At 38.7% G+C, this 22,792-nt stretch overlaps 1 protein-coding gene across 2 annotated transcripts in view; it reads right to left on the bottom strand.

The window, feature by feature from the left end:
* The window catches only part of CDK14 (cyclin dependent kinase 14), a 526,114-nt gene that overhangs the window by 366,201 nt on the left and 137,121 nt on the right, over window positions 1-22,792 (bottom strand). The window lies entirely within an intron of this gene.

The following is a 22,792-nucleotide window of genomic DNA, read 5'->3' as shown; positions in this document are numbered from 1 at the left end:
ACTCAAGGGTCCCAGGTTCAATTCCAGTCTAGGGCATGTATCTTGGTTGCGGGCACATACCCAGTGGGGAGTGTGCAGGAGGCAGCTGATTGCTGTTTCTCTCTCATTGATGTTTCTAACTCTCTACTTCTCTCCCTCCCTCTCTGTAAAAATCAATAAAATATATTTTTTTTAAGTATTGAGTAATTTCTATTTTCTCCAATTAAAATGTATACTTTCATAATTATAAAATATGTCACCGTTAAATATCTTTAAAATGAAAATAAAAAATAATATAAAGCAAGGCTGAATTTACCTAGTTCGATTTGTCTTTTATGACAAAAAGGATTGGAGAACAATGCCATGGCATCATGAATTACCTAAATCTAAAAGATTGTTCTAAAAATAAAAGTAATTCTAGAATAGACTGCTTTATAGGCAAGCAGAGTGGCAAAGTAAAAATGATTCAATTAAGTATAAAGTTGAAAACAATCTACCTACACATGTTGAAGATCAGGTTTTATATTAATCATCTCTTTTGTAATATATAAATTACTACAAAATATCAAGAAAGACCTTCATAAAAAATTATATCTAATTGGTATAAGATCTACTCTAGATTACTACTTCCCAACCCTAACAATAGAGCCAGAGTACAAATTAGTTAGCCAAATGAAATGGTTTTATACACAGCCAATAATTTTAAAATCAAGATAGTTGTCTTTAACTGAAAAATAACACTCCTGTTGAATACCCCTAAAGCACCTACTAGTACACTGTGGCAGGCCCTGGGCCAAGGATTTTATTTACACTGTCTCCTTTAATCCCTGTAACACCTCTATGTGATAGACAGATTATGAACTCCACTTTATTAAGAAACTGAGGCAAAGATCTAACAACTAGAAGTGACAAATCCACAATCTGGATCTAGGGCAGTGATGGCAAACCTATGTCAGAGGTGACACGCAAACTCATTTTTTTGGTTGATTTTTCTTTGTTAAATAGCATTTAAATATATAAAATAAATATCAAAAATATAAGTCTTTGTTTTACTATGGTTGCAAACATCAAAAAATTTCTATATGTGACACAGCACCAGAGTTAAGTTAGGGTTTTTCAAAATGCTGACACGCCGAGCTCAAAAGGTTTGCCATCACTGATCTAGGGGGTCCAACTTCAGAGCCCATATTCATAAGATCTCTGTGTGGTAGCAATAATTAAAGTGTCAACCACAGAAGAAAGGCGTGTGGTCCACACACTCATACTGGTCCTTCCTTCAACGGAGGCACTCTGCTTACACCAGTACATGTCCTATTCAAAGTATTTACTCCCAAAGCAATGTAATTGTTTTCAAATAATATTTTACAAATTTCAAAATAAGTTAACATATTTTAGAGTGGATTAAATAAGTATTATCCTGATTATAAAAATAATATGTATTTATGGAAGAATAGCTGGAAATACAGAAATATTTCATATCAATAATAATCCCACTGTTGAGAGGTAAATTCTTCAACACGTATATATCTTCTAGAGTTTTTTTCTATGTGTAGATGTTTCTTAATGGCATCCTACTCTTATATTTGGTCATTTACTTTTTTGTTTGGTTTTAGCAATATATCCTTTTACTGGATGGGCTGAAATAAGAACCCAGGGAACATCAAGTTCAAACAAGCTCACACTTGCTTTTTAAGGAAAATGGCCCCAGTGCTTCCCTTCTTAAAATTTCATGATTCCTGCATTTTGATTTATTGGTGAAAGCAACCCTGTTAGACAAATAATAAAAGCCTGTATGGACCTGACAACCACCTGGGGGCAGGATCTATGGGGCAATTCCTCCGAGTGGACCTGGGTAGAATTCAGTCTAATGGGTGTGCTCCGTACCCAGTGATGGACAACAACCAATCAAAGCATCTCCAGGACAGAGATGCTACAAACCAAATACATGATTTTAGACTTCAAGATCGGAAACTCACAGTAATCAAATGTCAATTGAAGAAAGAAATTCCTTCATCCCGACTACAAATCTCTACTCCTAAGGACTATCTGTCAAAGCCTCTTCTCATCACACTTAAAGAGCCTAATCAGAGAAATCCTAACCATTTCTCCCCTCATTAGATAATTAGCCCTTATCAGTTAAGCATCTACTAATAGCACTGTGACAGGTACTGAAGAACAAGATATATAAAGTTGACCCTTTACAACACTGGTTTGTATTGCACAGGTTCCCTTATATGCAGATTTCTTTTTTTCAATTGAGCTCAGTCAAATGACCTGCATAGTTCAAACACTCACTGTCCAAGGGTCAGCTTCATGGCTGATAATTGGAGTATGCAGGGAACTGACTGCAGTTGTAAGTGGATTTTTTTACTGCAGGGGAAGTAGCCACCCCTAACCTCTGCACTGTTCCAGGGTCAACTGTACATATAAGATAGATAGATAGATAGATGATAGATGATAGATGATAGATAGATAGATAGATAGATAGATATGGAAACAAGTTACATACATATAGGGATACCAAGCTAAGTAGTAAGTGAATCATGAAAAATAAGAAAAATCTATTCTGAATTTGTTAAAACAGTAAGGATTTATTCAAGACTATTGCAATGGGCGAGAGAAAAGTAAGGTTCAACTTTAAATACAACAAAAAGTAGGGATTTATAGTCAAGGAGCAGATTTGTGGGTCACTGTGGATGGAAAATTAGTAAGAGGAGACATCAAAAGTAGGGGCAATGTTTGCTAAACTGATATAACAGGATTCTTGCTGAGGGCAGGCCAGAGTGATCAGAGGGTGGGGGATTTTCTCTAAATTGACTTAGCTGTGTTCTTACTGAAAAGGAGCTACCCAGGCCTGGTAAGGAGCAGGGGGGTAAGATTGGGGAGGAGGGTAGTTGGCAAAGTTAAGGCCTAGTCAAGAGGAGGGCTTAGAGGAGCATAACTAAAGTTTAGTCAGAGCAAAATCCAACACCCTTTCTTGATAAAAACTCTCAGCAAGATAGGAATTGAGGGATCATACCTCAACATAATAAAAGCCATATATGACAAACCCACAGACAACATCATAATCAATGGGCAAAAACTAAAACCATTCCCCCTAAAAACAGGAACAAGACAGGGATGCCCCCTCTCACCACTCCTGTTCAACATAGTACTGGAAGTACTAGCCGTTGCGATCAGACACGAAGAAGAAATAAAAGGCATCCAGATTGGAAAAGAAGAAGTAAAACTGTCCTTATTTGCAGATGACATGATACTGTACATACAGAACCCTAAAGACTCCATCAAAAAAGTATTAGACTTAATAAATGAATTCGGCAATGTAGCAGGATACAAAATTAATGCTAAGAAATCCATGGCATTTCTTTACACCAATAGTGAACTTACAGAAAGTGAAACTACAGAAGCAATCCCATTTACCATTGCACCAAAAAAATTAAAATACCTAGGAATAAACTTAACTAAGGAGGTAAAAGACTTATATGCTGAAAACTACAGGACACTGAAAAAAGAGATAGAGGAAGACATAAACAGATGGAAGAATATACCGTGTTCATGGATTGGTAGAATCAACATCATCAAAATGTCCATACTACCCAAAGCAATTTATAGATTCAATGCAATCCCCATTAAATTACCAACGGCATATTTCACAAATCTAGAACGAACGTTCCAAAAATTCATCTGGAATAAAAAAAAAAGACCCCGAATAGCTGCAGCAATCCTGAGAAAGAACAAAGTAGGTGGGATCTCAATACCAGATATCAAACTGTATTACAAAGCCACTTTTCTTAAAACAGCTTGGTACTGGCACAAGAACAGACATATAGATCAATGGAATAGAATAGAGACCCCAGAAATCGACCCAAACCACTATGCCCAATTAATATTCGACAAAGGAGGCAAGAGCATACAGTGGAGTCAAGACAGTCTTTTCAATAAATGGTGTTGGGAAAATTGGACAGATACATGCAAAAGGATGAAACTAGATCACCAACTCACACCATACACAAAAATAAACTCAAAATGGATAAAAGACTTAAACGTAAGACGGGAAACCATAAAAATACTAGAGGAATCCACAGGCAGCGAAATCGCAAACATATGCCGAAGAAATTTCTTCTCTGATAATGCTCCTAGGGCAATGGAAACTAAAGAGAAAATAAACAAATGGGACTACATCAAAATAAAAAGCTTTTGCACAGCAAAGGAAACCATCAACAAAACAACAAGAAGACCCACTACATGGGAGAACATATTTGCCAATGATACCACCGATAAGGGTTTAATTTCCAACATTTACAGGGATCTCATGAAACTTAACAAAAGGAAGATAAACAATCCAATAAAAAAATGGGCAATGGACCTAGATAGACACTTTTCGAAAGAGGACATACAGAAGGCCGAAAGACATATGAAAACCTGCTCAAAGTCACTAATTATACGAGAGATGCAAATCAAAACGACAATGTGTTATCATCTCACACCTGTCAGAATGGCTATCATCAACAAATCAACAAACAACAAGTGTTGGAGAGGATGTGGAGAAAATGGAACCCTTCTGCACTGCTGGTGGGAATGCAGACTGGTGCAGCCACTGTGGAGAACAGTATGGAGCTACCTCAGAAGACTAAAAATGGAACTCCCATTTGACCCTGTGATCCCACTCCTAGGAATATATCCCAAGAAACCAGAAACGCCAATCAGAAAGGATATATGCACCCCTATGTTCATAGCAGCACAATTCACCATAGCTAAGATTTGGAAACAGCCTAAGTGCCCATCAGCAGATGAGTGGATTAGAAAACTGTGGTACATATACACAATGGAATACTATGCTGCGGTAAAAAAAAAAAAGGAACTCTTGCCTTTTGCAACAGCATGGATGGAACTGGAGAGCATTATGCTAAGTGAAATAAGCCAGTCAGAGAAAGATAAATACCACATGATCTCACTCATTTGTGGATTATAGAGAACAACATAGACTGATGAAAAGGGACAGACCCAAAGACTGAGAAACAGCGATCAGGCTATCAATCCCCAGAAGGAAAGTAGGGGAGGGCGGGGGTAAGGGGAAGAGATCAACCAAAGGACTTGTATACATGTATATAAGCCAAACCAATGGACATGGACAACAGGGGGATGGGAACATGAGTTTGTGTGTGTGTGGGGGGGGGGGAGGTTGGGGGTTAATGGGGGGGGGGATGGGGACACATTTGTAATACCTTAACTAATAATAATAATAATAATAATAAAAGTTTTTATTAACAAACAAACAAAAAAAAAAAGTTTAGTCAGAGAATCTTGTCAGTAACCAGTAAAGTCTCATAGCATGAGTGAGACTTGAGTTAGAGATGGAACAGAACATGGACATGTGACAAGGAGAGATCAATCACTTATACAGAGGGATCTATCAAAAACAAAGATTCAGGCACGGCCAATGTGGCTCAGTGGTTGAGTGTCAACCCCATGAACCAGGAGGTCACTGTTCAATTCCTGGTCAGGGTACATGCCCATGTTGTGGCCTCCATCCCCAGTAGGGGTGTGCAGAAGGCAGCCAATCAATGATTCTCTCTCATCACTGATGTTTCTATCTTGCTCTCCCTCTCCCTTTCTCTCTCTGAAATCAATAAGAACATTTTTTTTTAAGTAAAGCAAAGGTTCAGAAGAGGGGGAAAGCACATTTAACATACAGAGAGCAGAAACTAGGAAGCAATAGGATATAAGAAAAGAAAAGCAGATTCAGGGGAGATTTGGATGCCAAGTCCTCACAATATTGATCCAGTAGGGTAATTAAATATTCGATCTTGTGGGCATCAATACATGTATTACACTCCACATTTTTTTAGGGGGGGAGCTTTAATTGAAATGAAAGTTAATGTGTTAACAATGTTCATCTGAGGAAGTTAAATATACATTTTTATGCCTAACCAATAAAGTTAAATTAACTAAGCTCATAAGCCTACTAAATATATCTCATGATATAAATATAGATGAAAATAGGCTATAAAATTAATATATGTGTGAACATAAGTTAAAACACACTAAAAATAAATAAATTTCCAGGATTTAAATACTATAATTATGTATACATACTATAAAATATTTGTATATTTGTATAATATTTGCATACTATAAAATATAGTACACATATTATAAAAAAACAGATACTCAATTTGTTAAATCCACCTATGCTACCTCCAGGGCATTCCAAGCCATAATGTGTATGTTTGTCATCATCAAACAGGACATTGGCATCCCTTTTCAGTAGAGCTATCTGTTTTGCTAGGTTTAGTACTATAAAGTCAGGAAAATTGACAACGTATTAACAAAAAACTATTAAAAATTTTGCTTTGAGTAAGAAATTTAGTTTCCATTCAGTGAAAAGACAAAGTAGTCACTTTGACGAGGGACCATGTTGAATGGCTTTTGCTTGTACTGACTGGCTACGGACAGTGCAGATTCTATCACCTTTCCCTGTTAGAACAGTTTCTATAACTAAGGAAGCACAAGAGCCAGCTTTCCTAATGTCTCTCCTCTGTGTGTGTCAATCTTCTCACTCATTATTAAAAACTTTGTGATCTGACTTTCATTTCAGTGCAAAGTGAGTGTTAGAGGAGTAAAGTCCCTGACTTCAGGCAACATTTGCTCAAAAGCAATTAGATTATTTTCTCAGTTTTCACCTAAAATTTGGAATGCATACAACTGCCATCATCCTTCTCCAACTGAGGCAGATGGGAAATCATCAGTAGTCATCCAATTGAGGAATTCTTCCATATTAGCACCGTGCATACAAATCCCAGTCCAGAAAATAAATGAGAGTTTAGCTACTGCAATACGTTACCTTATAATGAGTTTTAAAAATGAATGGTATATTTGTTAAATTGGGTAAACTGAAGACAAATATCTAAGTTTTTCTATGTCAAGTATCTGTAGATAAGATAGTCACTTAGTAATTGTTTACTATTTTTCTTTTTTAGATTTATACTCTTTTCTTATTAAAAACTGAATGTAAATACATAAAAATACTATAAAACTAATATCCTGTGTCCGTGGTAAAATAAACAACTTTTTCTGATTATAACACATAGGATCACTCTTCCTGTTTTCTTTTATTTTTATATACACAAAATTTTAAAGAAAAATACATTCCTTATTTTCTCATTTTCAGCATCTTAAAAATCCAAACCACTAATTTATCAAGTGAAATTCTGATTGTGAATTTCAGAAACTAAGAAATCATGATTAATCTTGTGTCAGACAAGCATTATGCTATAAAACATTTACTTGAGTTACTAAGGAGTAAGCATGGCTGAATTACATAGGATATTTTTAAAAACGGGAGATTTACTTATCTCAGATAGATGGAATGGCTCCAGTTCTGAAGGAAAGTAATGAAATGACAGATGGGAGGTGCAGACACCCAAGTTTCCAGGGCTGCTCTGTTACTACTCAGGTGTATAAACTTGGACCCATCCTTCAACCTGTTAACTCTGCATTTTCTTTTTCATATATGCAAATGTGTGTGTGTGTGTGTGTGTTCATGCATTATATAAATATACATAACACAAGATAACATTTTTGAAAAGTAGAAAGGGAAATAAAACAGTACAGGCTGACTACTAAGTGCCTCCTAACATTGTCCATATATAGAGATCTGGCCACATTAGCTTCAACAATTGCATTTTTGATGAAACATCTCCCACATAACCATTTTCTATTAGACAAAACAAGCTTAAATATATTTGTTCTCTTCAGGTCTTATTAATTAAACAATTCCTTTTTTTAACAGGTAGGTCAATGGCAAATTAGCTCAGGTCACATCACCCATCAAAAAGAAAAAGATTTATGTTAATTAAGTCATCTAAAAGTTTTTGTGGGAGAAACCAAGATGGCGGTATAGGTAAACACCTGAAATTGCAGCCTCGCACAACCACTTCAAAAATACAACTAAAAGACGAAACAGACATCATCCAGAACCACCGGAAGGCTGGCTGAGTGGAAATTCTACAACTAGAAGTAAAGAGAAAAGCACACTGAGACACAGAGGAGGTGCAGAAGTAAAGTGCAGAGGTACAGAGGCTCGCTCGGAAAGGCCTGTCAACTGAGGACACGGATGTCTTTTTCAATTGTGAGGGAGACACAAGCTCCCGACTGCTCTGAACTCCAGCTCCTCCCAAGTCTCTGAGGACCCAGACTCATACCGGGAGAAACTGGACTGTCTGGAGCGGGCAGAACTCGAGGGCGGCTTGCAGGGATTACCAGGACCACTTAGGGCAGGGATGAGGATCAGCTATAGCTATTTGCTCCGCCCTGTTGATTCCCTGAGACCCTGCCCCACCCAAGCTGTGCGCAGAGGCTTTTGCATATGAATAACCTGGCCCCTTGCAATCTAAAATTACCTAACAAACTGCAGCTGGGTCAGAGAGACCCAGATCATCCAAAAAAAAGGCCCAAGGCCCCACAGCAGACTGCATTGCTTCACAGCTGCGCCTCATCTGGGCACCTCCAAATCCAAACCAAAAAAGAGGAATCTGCAGATCTCTCCATACCTCCTGCTAGGTAGCCTCAGGCAGAGGCTAAATTAGCACCTCCTTAGAGATCTAAGTGCCAGTGTACCCAGTGGTCAGAGTGGGACTATCCAGATTACAACTCCTCAGATCCATAAGGGACACACTCAGGGGGAAGACTCAAGGAGCACCAAAGCCCCACTGAAATAAGTCTTGCCCCATAAGGGTGTCTCCAGCACAGAAGTTCTCTCACCGTAGACAAAGCTGAATCTCACAGCCAACTGGCCTGGAGGTCAATTCCTCCCAGTGATACCAACTACAATCAAGGCTTAACTACAACAAGACTGTGCACACAGCCCACAAAGGGGTGCACCAAGAGTGTTCACCTCAGGTAATTGGGGAGGCTGAGCCACCTGGCCCTATAGGACACCTAGCACAGAAAACCACTCTATCAACACAGGAAAGCAGCCAAAATGCGGAGACAAAGAAACAGGTCACAAATGACAGAAATGGAGGAAAGCAAACTACTGGATATAGAGTTCAAAACCACGGTTTTAAGGTTTTTCAAGAATTTTCTAGAAACCACCGATAAATTTAGTAAGACCCTCAAGAAGTCTAGTGAGACCCTCAAGGATATGAAAAAGGAACAACTAGAAATTAAGCATACACTGACTGAAATAAAGAATATTATACAGAGATCCAACAGCAGACTAGAGGATCCCAAGAATCAAGTCAAAGATTTGAAGTATGAAGAAGTAAAAAACACCTAACCAGAAAAGAAAAAAGAAAAAAGAATCCAAAAATATCAAGATAGTGTAAGGAGCCTTTGGGACAACTTCAAGCGTACCAACATCCAAATTATAGGGGTGCCAGAAGAAGAGAGAGAGCAAGATATTGAAAACCTATTTGAAGAAATAATGACAGAAAACTTCCCCTACCTGGTGAAAGAAATAGACTTACAAGTCCAGGAAGCGCAGAGAACCCCAAACAAAAGGAATCCAAAGAGGACCACGCCAAGACACTTCATCATTAAAATGCCAAGAGCAAAAGGCAAAGAGAGAATCTTAAAAGCAGCAAGAGAAAAACAGCTAGTTACCTACAAGGGAGTACCCATACGACTATCAGCTGATTTCTCAACAGAAACTATGCAGGCCAGAAGGGAGTGGCAAGAAATATACAAAGTGATGAATAGCAAGAACCTACAACCAAGATTACTTTACCTAGCAAAGCTATCATTCAGAATTGAAGGTCAGATAAAGAGCTTCACAGATAAGAAAAAGCTAAAGGAGTCCACCACCACCAAACCAGTATTATATGAAATGCTGAAAGGTATCCTTTAAGAAGAGGAAAAAGAAGAAAAAGGTAAAGATACAAATTATGAACAACAAATACATATCTATCAACAAGTGAATCTAAAAACCAAATGAATAAAAAATCTGATGAACAAAATAAACTGGTGAATATAATAGAATCAGGGGCATAGAAAGGAAGTGGACTGACAATTCTCAGGGGGAAAGGGGTGTGGGGGTGTGGGAAGAGACTGGACAAAAATCATACACCTATGGATGAGGGCAGTGGGGAGAGGGGGTAAGGGCAGAGGGTGGGGTGGGAACCTGGTGGAGGGGAGCTATGGGGGGGGGGGAAGAGGAACAACTGTAATAATCTAAACAATAAAGATTTTAAAAAACAAAACTGTGGTACATCTACACAATGGAATACTATGCTGCTATAAAAAAGAAAGAATTCTTACCATTTGCAGCAGCATGGATGGAACGGGAGAGCATTATGCCAAGTGAAATAAGCCAGTCAGAGAAAGGTAAATATCACATGATCTCACTCATTTGTGGAATATAATGAACAACATAAACTGATGAACAAAAATAGATCCACAGACAGATAAGCATTGATCAGACTGTCAAACCTCAGAGGGAAGGTAGGGGAGGGTGGGGGTAAGGAGAAGAGATCAACCAAAGGACTTATATGCAAGCATATAGGCCTAACCAATGGACACAGACAACGGGGGCGGGGGGAGGGGGGGGGCATGAGTGGGGGGGATGGGGGAATGTGGGGATAAGGACACATATGTAATAACTTAATCAATAAAAAAAAATTTAAAAATCCATTATACTCCAACAAAAAAATAAAAATAAAAGTTTGTGTGAATAAATATATACAATCAATATAAATGTATGTGCTTTGACACAAAATACATAAGGAAGTTGCTTAAAATAAAAACAAAGACTATGAAATTTTGGCAAGACTTCCAAATAGCATAACAAGTAGAGACAATCATTTTTTCCTCTTAATTAAATTCTGAATGCTTAACTACATGCACAGTTAGGGGTGGGAATATACTTTGGGTGGGGGCTCAAAGGTGATGAATTTCTGATTCACTGAAAAAAACAAACTGAAAAATTCTTTGAAAAAAATTTACTTTTTTAAGGTACTGTTCTTGCTATAATGTTAGGTATTAGTTTCTCCACTATTTATGAGACCGATAAAAGGGTTGTAAAGGTGCTGGCAGATCAGGAGTTATGTTTGCCATATGAGTAGAATAAAAAGATAGTAAGAGAAATGAGTGCCATCAAATCTTGGGCTGAGGTTCACAATAAGAAGGCAGCAATGGAATGGAAAACCTTATCCAAAATAAATGTATCTGACAGAGGGGAAAGAGGAACAGTGAGTGTTCTATTTCAAGCAGGCACCTACTGTAGGGAAAGCCACAAACCACTTGGGTAAAATAAGTGGGAAATTACTATGATGATGTCACTGTGCAGCTGCCTAGAACAGCAGAGTATACAAATGATAAATAACTAAAGGAAATTACACACTGGCACAAAGGAAGATATGAGAATCATGGGAGAAACTAGTATGTACCCCCAGGGTCAATCACTAACAAAGGTCGAGTTAGAATAGAATTTAAGAAAGCAGATTTCAAAATTTTTCCCAAAAACATAAAAGGAGATAAAAATTGGAACTCAGCTCTCTAGTTGGACATGACAGGGCCTGAATCTTGGAACTCTGCCACTTAGCTATGTGATCATGGGCAAACTACATTATGGGCCTCAGTTTCTTAATCTGTAAAGTGGGAGAAACAGTCTTATTTCAAAGCTTTTCTAGGATTGTTATTAGAAACAAATAAAAAAGTAGTACCTGAAATTCACTTACCATGTACTATATGTAAGATGATGTTCTAAACTCTCATATATTCAGTTATATATACTCCTCACAGCTATATGAAATCAATTCTTATTATTAGCCCTATTCTTATAGGTGAAAAAATGAAGCTTAACCCAGTGTTCTCTAAATATCAACTTTATTTCATAACCTTAAATTGTAAAGAGAAAGGTAGCACCAGGAGAAAGAAAAGATTTACAAAAATCGATATTGTTGTTAAAAATCACAACTAATATATCAATGGAGTCAAAAGGTCCAAGAAAAGAAACCAATGCTCTACACAGAGTTCAATGAAGTATCTGAATTTTTAAAGAACACAAATAAAAAGAGAAGGAAGAATTAAGAAGGATACTATTCTTATACGTCTAAGTCCTAAATGAGATGAAGCTGGTATTATCAGCACAAGAAAAGGTGAGACCAAATATGTGCAACATACAGAACAAAGTTCAAGTGACAGAAGAAACAGCCCCTCAGGCTTCTTCATCAAGACTGTGTACTTCAAGTGTTTTCTTAACCATTTCCTCTCTCCCTATTTACTGGCTCCTTTGTTATAATCTATGCCATACTCAATTCCTTCCTACTTAGTTTAAAACCAAAACAACAAATGCTTGTCTTTCTTCTTGTTCTTTCCTTCCCTGCCTCATTCCTCAAACTAATATCTTGCATTTCAGCCTCCATTTTTTCACCTCCCTTTCTCTCTCTCTCTTCGATCTAAATCAAGTAGGTCTCTTTCCCCACCGATCCCCTACACATATTTAAGAAAAACCTTCCTAATTGGAATGGATTCTCTCGAGACTCATCTGATTTGACCTTGCTGAATACTTGACCTCATGCACACCCTTCCGCAACTCTCCCTTCCTTGGCATTTGCCTGGTTTCCTTGTTACCTCTCTGGCAGTCCCTCTGATCTTCCTTGGTTCCTCGAGGCTTTGTCCAACTCTAAATACTTGCCTTCTGGTATTTCATCTACTTCACCCAGAGATCAGATATATTTAATTTTAATTTAATAATCCGCTATGCTTTACTTTGGGCATAGTCATAGGTGCCCACAACTCTCCAGAGCTTAACATTGAAACTTTCCCAGGAACATGAAGCAAAAAAAAAAAAAGAAAAGAAAGAGAACAGTGTGACTCTGTTTTACCTAGTCCATTGCCTTCTCATTAGGAATTCAGCTTCCTCTGGGATCCCCAATAGGGCTCCTCTGTAACATATATTTGGTTTCTCAGTATCTCCATTTCCCTCTTCGTTCTCCTAGGAGGTTTGATCAGAGGCACAATAAAAGCCTTCGGTTCCCTTTCAGCTTCCTCAGGGGCTTTTTAGTCGGTAGGTAACCTGTGGTGGCTGCTAGGCTGCTTCCGAATTCACTCTCGTGTCACCCATCAGGCCAATTAGGATTGCCTTCTACCTTATTCTCTGCTGAGTTACAACAGGGCTTTCAACTATTAACCAAAGCATCTAATGTTTACAATTTCCCCTCGGCTCAGACAATGCGGGTGGATCTGTGGGACCACTGATCTAAATCCCTGAAAACAGAGACAGTTAAAAACACAGCAATCCCAAAAGGACCATTTTGAACTACAAACTGAGTTATCTTTTAATTTTTCAAAGAATTTGTTTATACAGGGAAAGAGATGTCTGTTTTCTTGAATCAACCATTAAGCATGAAAAATGCCTCATGCCTGAAATCTTTAGAATAATTTCCTTTCTGTCTGAGATTGTTGTTTTTTTAAGCTCAGATATTTTTCTGGATACAAGCCACTGAGCTTGTGTTTTCTCTTCCATTTTCAGATTTTAGTGACACAAGCAGGTATCACCTGAGCCCAACTATGAGACAACTAACACGCTGAATTCCCGGGGCAACCCACGCATCCTTAGGGGAAGAATCAGATCAAGCCCCACTCTGTGTCTTTTCTGGTCCTGGCCTACCAGGATCTCGTATTCCTCAAAACTGTCTCCAGTCAACAGTGTCCACAATCCAATCTTGTACTTGATTACACTATGCAATTTGTAGTCCTAGATTTTCAGCAACATGCCTTCTCTCCGTTATTATAATTATTCCTACTAGTATAGTATACTTCTTTTGTATACATCAGTGCTAAACAGACTGTACACATGTGACTAATACTCATTGATGCTACAACCTATTAGCTTGGAATTCTAACAGCACCTGATTTCACCCAAATCCCAGTTTACTCATTCATTCTGGCTTCAAATTTCCAGTATTTCAACTACCTTAAATGACTCTGAGCCTGTCATTTATGTTATGAGTCGTAAGGGATCTAGGTTGGTTATTTGAGTTTTAGACTGATCGGTTGCTTTTGCACAAAAAGCATGAAGTCTAGTCTCCATACTTTGCTTGCTGCCCAAGAGCACGTACTGTACTTAAAGCTCATGAACCAGCCATGAAACATTTTAAATGGACAAATCTGCAAGAGAGGTTCAATGGTAATTACAAACAGTTCAAAAAGCTCCCCAAAGATTCATTCTAATTAATGCTTGCTTCTTATGAATCCCAGAATAAAATATTTTAATCAAATTTTGTGTTTTGGCAAAATGTTTTTTTCAAGTTTCTAAAAGAATAAAGCATTATGTAAGTAAGGTGAGCATATAATTTATCATCTAAATGGGGACACTGAATTAGTAAAAAGAAGAATTACTCATAATTACACAAAGACCAAAGCATAAACCAGGACTGTCGCAGGCAAACCAGGACATAAAGCACAAAGCGCCTTACTCCAAACCCAGTCTTGGCCCTTCTCAAGAATGTCATCTAAAACCTAGTGAGGTTAACTCAAAAAGGGGTCAAGAGTAAGCGGTCACAAAAGATAACTGAAGAATTCTGTGCACAACTGACAACAAAGATTTAATTCCAGACTAGAATGAAATTCAATCTCTATTGTGAGATTTTAAACATGCTCCCCACCGGCCGGAGTGGCTCAGTTGGTTGAGCGTCATCCATGTTCCAAAACATCACTGGTTGGGGTTTCATAATAATAATTAACATAGGCCCAAAATTCTTTGACACTCCTGGTGCATCGTATGTCCCCTACCCTGGAATCTGGTCTCTTCAAATACTTGATCCATAAAGTAGGTGAAAGTGACACTTCCAGTTCTGGGCACAGGCCTTAAAATATCGATCGACAGCTTCCCTGGTCATCTATTCCTTAGTGATCTTTCTGCTTGAGGGATCTATCTATTGCTGACAAAGGGGTACTGACGTCTCCAATGACAATATTTGATTTGTCCATTTCTCATTCCTGTTCTTATCAGTTTTCGTCTCACATAGTTTAACATTCTATTGTTAGGTGCATACACATGAAGAAATGTTATATCTTCTTAGGAAAAAATTACTCTCCCCCTCCCACTGCCAGAGCCACAAACAGATCTTCTTTTCATGATCTTCACTGTGAGAACCTTGTGGGGTTCCTGGAGGCAAAGTCTGCAAAAATGTGGGGGCTTGGGCTACAGCTGCAGCCCCCGAGCTTTCACCCTCACATTAGTCCCCACTCAGTCTCCAGCAGCTGATCAAAATGGCTATTTCAGCATTCCTACCAGTTACGGCTCCAGCAGCTTGTGGTCCAGGTAAGGAAATGATGGCTATGTCTACCTCAACGTGTCTGTCTCTTCAGAATCTAGCATAGGGTTTCCTTATGACCTCTGTTCTTTGATGAATTGAAGAAAACTTGTTGATTTTTCAGGTTGCCCAGCTGTTTTTCTTTGTAAGGATAGAAGCAACAACTCCCAAGCTCTTTACATGTTGGAGCTGAAGGCAGACATCTTACTTCCTGTGTCAGGGAATGTTCATTTTGAGACAAAAGGCTATTAGGAAGTCCAAACCATGGGAAAAGCCAGCTCCGGCTTTCCAGCCATGTGTGTGAACCATGTTGGCAATGGATCCTTCCTATCCCAGACAAGATGCACGAAATGATACGTGGAACAGAACCAAACCCCTCCTGCCCAGACCTTCCCCAACTGCAGCAAATTGAATGACCGTGTTGTTTTGGGGTGGTTCATTTTGCAGTAATGTATAAGCAGAGCATTCCTAGGATGATCCCCAAGGCCTTGCCAGGTTCTCAAAACTCAATTCATACAAATCTCCCTGAACACATCCCTAACCCCACTGGGGCTCTCCGAGTCTGCAGAACCTACCAAGCTCTTCTCAGGGTCCGGCCTGAAACACTTTTGTCCCTATTCTGTACCTGGTTGGTCACGTCTCCTCCTTCAGATCTAAGCATAATTATCGCCTTTGAAGCAAGGCTTCTATTTTCCATCCATCACAAGTATATCTATTGTCCAACCAACTCTCCTGCAAATAGATGTGATCCACCACTCTCTGTCTTAATTCTTTCTCATATATCTTTTTTCTTTTATGCAATTTAAAATTACAAATATGTATACCATCTTGATTAATTTTTGCCTCTCCAACAATATGATGGCTTCATGAGAAGAGGAACTCAGTTTTGTTCCGCACTACATGTCCACTGGCTGGCCTCGCACGCAGAGTACCATAGGGGCTTAGTAAATACCGCTAAAGAAAAGAGCTCTTTTAAATAAACACTGCCTTCAGGCAGCCCTTGTCTAGACAAGGGTTTCTCAACCTTGGTACTATGACACTTGGGGATAAATAATTCTCTGTTGCAGAAGGTTGTCCTGTTCATTTGTGGGGTGGTTCAACAGCATCCCCGGCCTCTCTAGATGCCTGTAACAAAACCACCTCTCCCTACGCTGTGAAAACCAAACGTGTTTCCAGATATCATCAAATGTAACCTGGGGAGAAAGACTGAGAATCAGTTGAGAACCACTGGTTTAGACTAAAAAGATGCTAATTCCCTAGCATCCTGGTTTAAACTAAAAGGATGATGATAATAATAAAACAACTCAGGAATGTGGGTATGCTTTAAGGTGAAACCAATTTTATCATCATATCCTTCCTCTAGTCCTCCTCAAAAACTATTCAACCTGAACTATGGGAGAGATTCTAGGAGCCCTGACATTATGATAATTGGAAATTTCCACACTACTTCTTTCAAATATTTCTTCCACTAGGCAAAGAATGCCCCCATTTTCACCAGTTGGGCATAGCTGATATATGACCTCAATTTTGAAGACAGTAAATATCACTGATTATTTTTGAGTGGCTCCTAATCAAATGTTCAAAGAACCCTAATAACAAAAATAACTAACAGAGGCCGATACATTTAAACATTGTCTAACAGGAAAGCTATCCCTGTACAGTTTTGTCTAATAATTGAAATCATGCCTCTTCCCTAAACAATATCCTCATTGTCACTTTTGTCAGAAAGATTAGGCATTGTTTGTTTATCCGCTGCAAACTAAGTGAGACCAGCTGTACTGATGAACCAGACCCTCATGCCTCGCATTCCTTCACTAAAGTCTAAAGGAAGTCAGGGTTGGATCTGCTATTTCAATAGACTTTCTGGTTTTTAAAAATAAAATTAGCAAATATCGGTGGGTGAGCTACTATCCTCCTTGGCCTAGTAAGAATTAGAACTCTACTTTTTCAACTTTACCTATACACAAGGAGCACCAGATCTGAAAATCACCTGGAGCAAAATCCATTTACTCCATTAGCTTCTTTATCCAATTTCTTTTCTATGTTGTCATGTATTTTGTGCATTAAATTGCACCACTTACTGCTGATTTGATTGTCATACTATGCTGCCATTTTCGTACCCTGTGACTAATAATGCGGATACAGGCTTGATCTTAGAAGTGAGCTGCGATAACAAGTTTTGGCCCATGGACCCAAAGTCTAAAAGAAATCAACGCAGCCTAAAGAGAAACAGAGAGAGGGCCTCGGGAGCATCCTGCAGCAGCTCATACAAAGCAATCAGATCTGCCTCTCCTTTGTACAGAGTTCCCATTTGCGGATAGTAACCTCTCAGGACACTGGAAGTCAGCATAACAGTCCCCTTATGCTGTATTCTAGCTTTTACAGAATATATAAGTGTCAGCACTTAAGACTGAAACTTCAGTGAAGTAGGAGTCCAGTGTTTTCCATCTGGGCATTTATGACTTTTAGAATTCTTCCAACTCTTGATAGTGTTGCAATGGAGTTGACCTTCAGGGCGAGCAGTAAAAGCCACCTCTCTAATCTCACATATTCTGAAAAAGCGGTTAACTGCCGCTCTCTTCCTCTTGACTGCTGCTTGTTTTAATTAACAGCATTTCTTCCTGCTATTTCTCCAGGGGCTTTGAAGAGCTCTTTGAAATGTATTTAGTATATTTCAGTCTTGGCTTGGGTTTAGTCTCTCCATTTATGAGGTCATTTCATTCGAGTTCAATAATTCAGCACAGACTGGCAGAATGAAATGCTAAAAGAAGATTGGCACTTTCAATCACATAAGTCTTGTGTTACATAAAGTGAGGAAATTCCTCCTCTGTTCTTATTCACCTTTGAGGTAACAACTTAGGGTTGGCACAAGCCACTGTGGGCAGACTTCTGCGTTTAGCAGGCTCCTGCAGGAGTAAAGTTTTGTGTCTTCACCTCAACAGAAACTGAAGATAAGAAAAAAAAATGACCAGAAACCAGTATCGCCAGTATCAGTTGAATGGCTTTGTCAGAGTAAGTCCAATACTTTAATTACAGAGATGGAACAAAAAAGCAAGGTTTCTCTTTATCTAAATGACACTAGAAGTATGAGAAAATGAAAAGCAAGCAGCTTCAGCCTCCCACTCCCCTAGATAAAGTAGGAAGAAGAAGAGAGGACCCTGTCCCAGGCAAGAGTAAAGGTCCGTGGTGTCTCACCATGGGATGCAGAAACCTGGGGGACTTAGGCACAGAGGGGCGTGGGTGTGTTCCACCAACAGATCCCAGGGCACTGGAGCAGATGGGTCCCATTGCATCTCAAGTTTGGGAATTGAGGTGGCTGGTGATTGTAGTTTTTATCTATCATGCTCATACATTCATAGGTGCTCACATGTTAACAACCCACTAACCCTTCCCAATTGTAAGGCTTAAAGCCAATTCCACTTTAACATTTAAACACAACACCTTTGCTTAATCAAAATTCACACAACAAACAAAAGGTACCAGTTTGCTAGATCCAGAGACACAGAAGCATGGAACAGACTGACAAATTTCAGAGGAAAGGTGGGGGTTGTGGGTGGGTAGGGAGCGATTAACTGGGCATTATGTTAAGTGAAATAAGACAAGTACCATGCAATTTCACTTATATGTGGAATCTATAGAACAAAATAAACAAACAAAATAAAAAGACTTATGCATACAGAGAAAAGACTGATGGATGCCAGAGGGGAAAAGGCTTGGGGGGCTGGGTGAAAAAGGTGAAGGAATTAGATGTACTAATAGGTAGTTATAAAATACATGGGGATGTAAAATAAAGCATAGGGAATATAGTCAACAATGTTGTAATAACTATGTATGGTGCCAGGTGGGTACTTGAAATACTGGGAACACTGTAAAGTATATGATTGTCTGCCATGCTGTACATCTGAAACTAATACAAAATAATGGTGAATGCAAACTATAGTTTAAAAATAAAACTTTTAAAAAAAGCAAATGACTCTGTGAAGTCAAATACCACTGGAGAGAACATAGTTAAAACACTTTAATCGACACCATCCTCTCTTCCTTGCTTTTGAAACCCCACACCATTTTACCTGGTCTTTCTTACTGCATTCTAGCTTTTACAGGATATATCACATTCCAACTTTATAGACTTATTTATGTATGTGGGCCACCTCCCTTCATGACTGTTAAGTTCCTGACAGCAGAATCCACATCTAAGATACCTATTTTTCACCCACGGCATAGAAAAGGCATAAAAGTAACATAATAAACACTCATCATCAGTTGAATAAGCTCAGAAAATGTTCACACGTGTTTTGATAGTCAAACGTCCCTGGGAAACTGAGAGGTAAAAACTTCAACAGGCTGAATTAAAGACATTTTAAAATGCCACATGTTTTAAAATGTGAAGTATGCAGTGCATGATCTTTTTAAATCCTACATTAAATGTGAAAGGGATTTAGAAGAGAGAACATAATAAGGAAACTAAACCAGGATAGAGATTAGCAGTCAGTGATAATAAATTGCTTCCCTGCCCCAAACACAAACACACACATGCACAAAAAAATAATTATGAAGCTGGAGAAAATGTTTAGAAAAAAACTCTACTCAGATATGAAAGTATGAAAAGTTTAAAGCTTTTTCTAAAAAAACTTATTTTTGAGTGTTGTATATTGATATGGTTGCAGTTAATCCACCATAATCTTTAGAACCAAACTCATTACCAAGGGGTTTTGCACAGTATAGGAATCTCGATCAACTCCCCAACCTATGTGACCCTAATTTAAGAATAATAAAAAGCCTTCCTATTCCTTCTCAAGTGTCTAAATTCTGGCTAACAGCAACTACTACACCAAAATCAACAATTACACAAACCTCTTGTTGGAGGGTATATCCTTCGCTTATATTGTTTAAAGAAGAAACATGAAATAAAAGACAGCTAATACATATTATAAGTAGGACAAGAAAACCATGTCAGAAACACAATGCCAAATTACTGAGGTCTGAAATTCATAAGTGTTATGAATAGAAGTGTGTCCTTCAAAAGAGATGTGTTGATGTTCTAGCCCCTCATGCCTCACAATGTGACCTTATGTGGAAACAGGGTCTTTACAGAGGTAATCAAGTTAAAATGAGGTCATGCAATGTGATTCGAGTCCTCAGAAAAAGGAGAAATTTGGATGTAGAGACAGAGGCACACAGGGAGCACACCATGTGAACATGAAGGCAGAGACCAGGGTGATGCACCTACAAGCCAGCAATGCAATTGCCAGCACACCGCAGAGGCTAGGAGAGAGGCAGGGAACAGTCTCCCTTACAGAACCAACCCTCAGAAAGGGGCACTCTGCCAACGCCTTGTTCTTAGACCCTGGCCCCCAGAACTGTAACAGAATAAAGATCTTGTTTAAGCCATCCAGTTTGTGGTGCTTTGTTTCTGCAGCCCTAGCAGACTAATGTCATGAGGTTCAAGGTAGATCCAAACGTGACACGTGTAAATTAACATATGTAAAATGTTCTCAAACCAACAATCAGTGAGATCTCTACAAATGCCAGGCAGCTTTAGTCAAAGATACTAACAGCTGCTCTTAGAGAAGATGCTAAGGACAATGTTTAAAGACGGAGGCAGGGCTGCAGACATTTATGTGAGGGTGGTCAGGAATGCTGCAACAGGAATTCCAACATGCAGCCGGCTCTTTAAACCACGTAGCACTTCAGGGGATACACCAACCAAAGGCAGCTCTCACGTCTTGCTAGATGGCACATACAACTAGGGTCCATTGGCCTGACCTTGCCACCTTAAAGCAAACACAGGCCGCCTGTCATGTCTTAAAGGAGGCCAGTGGTCAATGGCTTTGATCTCCAGCTAGAGGAAATTAAATGCCACATGTGACCAACAGGCTTGAAACAGCTTGAGAAATGCTGACAAGATACATTTAGACCTGCTGGAGTGAGAAGTATTAACTGTCCAGAGCCATCCTTCTCAAAGACTGCAGGTACTTAAAAGGCAGTCTTCCTTTTATTCAGGCATAATAAATGGAGGATTTCTCACCCATCCCCAAGACTGTGACATCAATCTTAAAGTTAAACATTTAATAGAGTTACTGGCTTACATTTGGAAATCAGCCGAGCACATCTTTTGTGGGAGGGCACTTCAAAATGATTGGTTTGTTTCCTTATAATGAAATTGCATGTTTGCTTCTGTTTGATTCTGATTAAACCAAGTCAGAGCATATGTGAGAACCATCTGGAATATTCAACAAGGATCAACTCTTTCCAAGGAAGGCCTTACACTGTGGAAGCGGTACAGTGTAATGGTTAGGAAAATAATGGCTTCAAACCCAATAGATATGAGCCAAAACAAGTATTGCCACTAACCACCTGTATGGACTTGGGACAAGTGGCTGAAACTCTCTAAGCACAGTTTCCTGGACAAATGGAGATGATAGCAATATGACCTAATCATATATGGAATTGTGAGGAGTAAACAAGACAATGCACATACCAGATTATATTGAACATAATTGCTTAACCTAATGTAGTCATCTTCATGCTATTAACATTAAATGTACAAGTACTTTTTTATACAGTAGGGTACTAACTATTTTTCTTTAGGAAAATATTTAAAATTTGGGACACAAACCCTACTGAAATTAGCTCAACCATTTAGACCAGGAGTGAGGAACGTCTGGCCCTCAAGCTGTATAAGGCCTGTGAAGTCATTTGGCCTGTTGCCAAGGCATTAGAGGTGAGTTAATTAAATGTTTGACCAAATATAGCAGGCTACTTTTTAAGTTGATAATTTTGTATGGACTGCAAACGATGTATAAATATCCAAATGGCTCTTGGCAGAAAGAAGGTTCCCCAACCCTGATTTAGACCATTACCTAACATTCTGCAATGCTGAGGCAACACTGTTAAGTCATTAACGGCCATCTATGTTGTTTTCTTTTGCATTCCCCATGTTTATTTTTCCTTAACGTAAAAAAACAACCTTTGTTTTTTCAAATATCTAAGACCTCAAAATTTATACCAGTATTTTTGACTTTCAGCACTTCTGCACTTCCTTTCTTACATGTATCTTTCTTTATCAGGTATCCCATCACCTTCTTAACTCAAAAAATAATGACCAAAGGAATAAGAACACATTCCATGAAAGCCAGAAACCACCCAAATCAGCATAATTTCCAATTACATGTTTAAAATGATACTTCAGATAATTTTCTTTTCTATCTTTTTAATTACTTAGCTTAAAATTTACTAATTTTTATAATGACTTAAAAGGAGACAAAAGTGGGAATAATTTAGAAAATTATTTTTCAACATCACTTAGTAATGTGATTAAGATAAAACAAAGCTTGTGTCCCCTACAGTTATTTCAAAAATAGTGTCATTTTCTACGAGCCACAGGCCTCCAAATACAGTAACTCCGTGCTCCTAACCACATCAGAAACGTGTAGGGGTAACCTTGCTGAGGATCCAAATCTGTGCCCTAACCCAGCATAGTACGGGGGAGAGGACAAAAGGCAGAAGAGTGGTTTCTCTTTGTGAAAATATAGATGGCTTAATGTCAAAGA

Source organism: Myotis nattereri (assembly GCF_964212035.1).
Source record: "Myotis nattereri genome assembly, chromosome: 11".
In the NCBI taxonomy this organism is placed as follows: Eukaryota; Metazoa; Chordata; class Mammalia; order Chiroptera; family Vespertilionidae; genus Myotis; species Myotis nattereri.
This window is presented reverse-complemented; position numbering and strand designations above follow the sequence as displayed.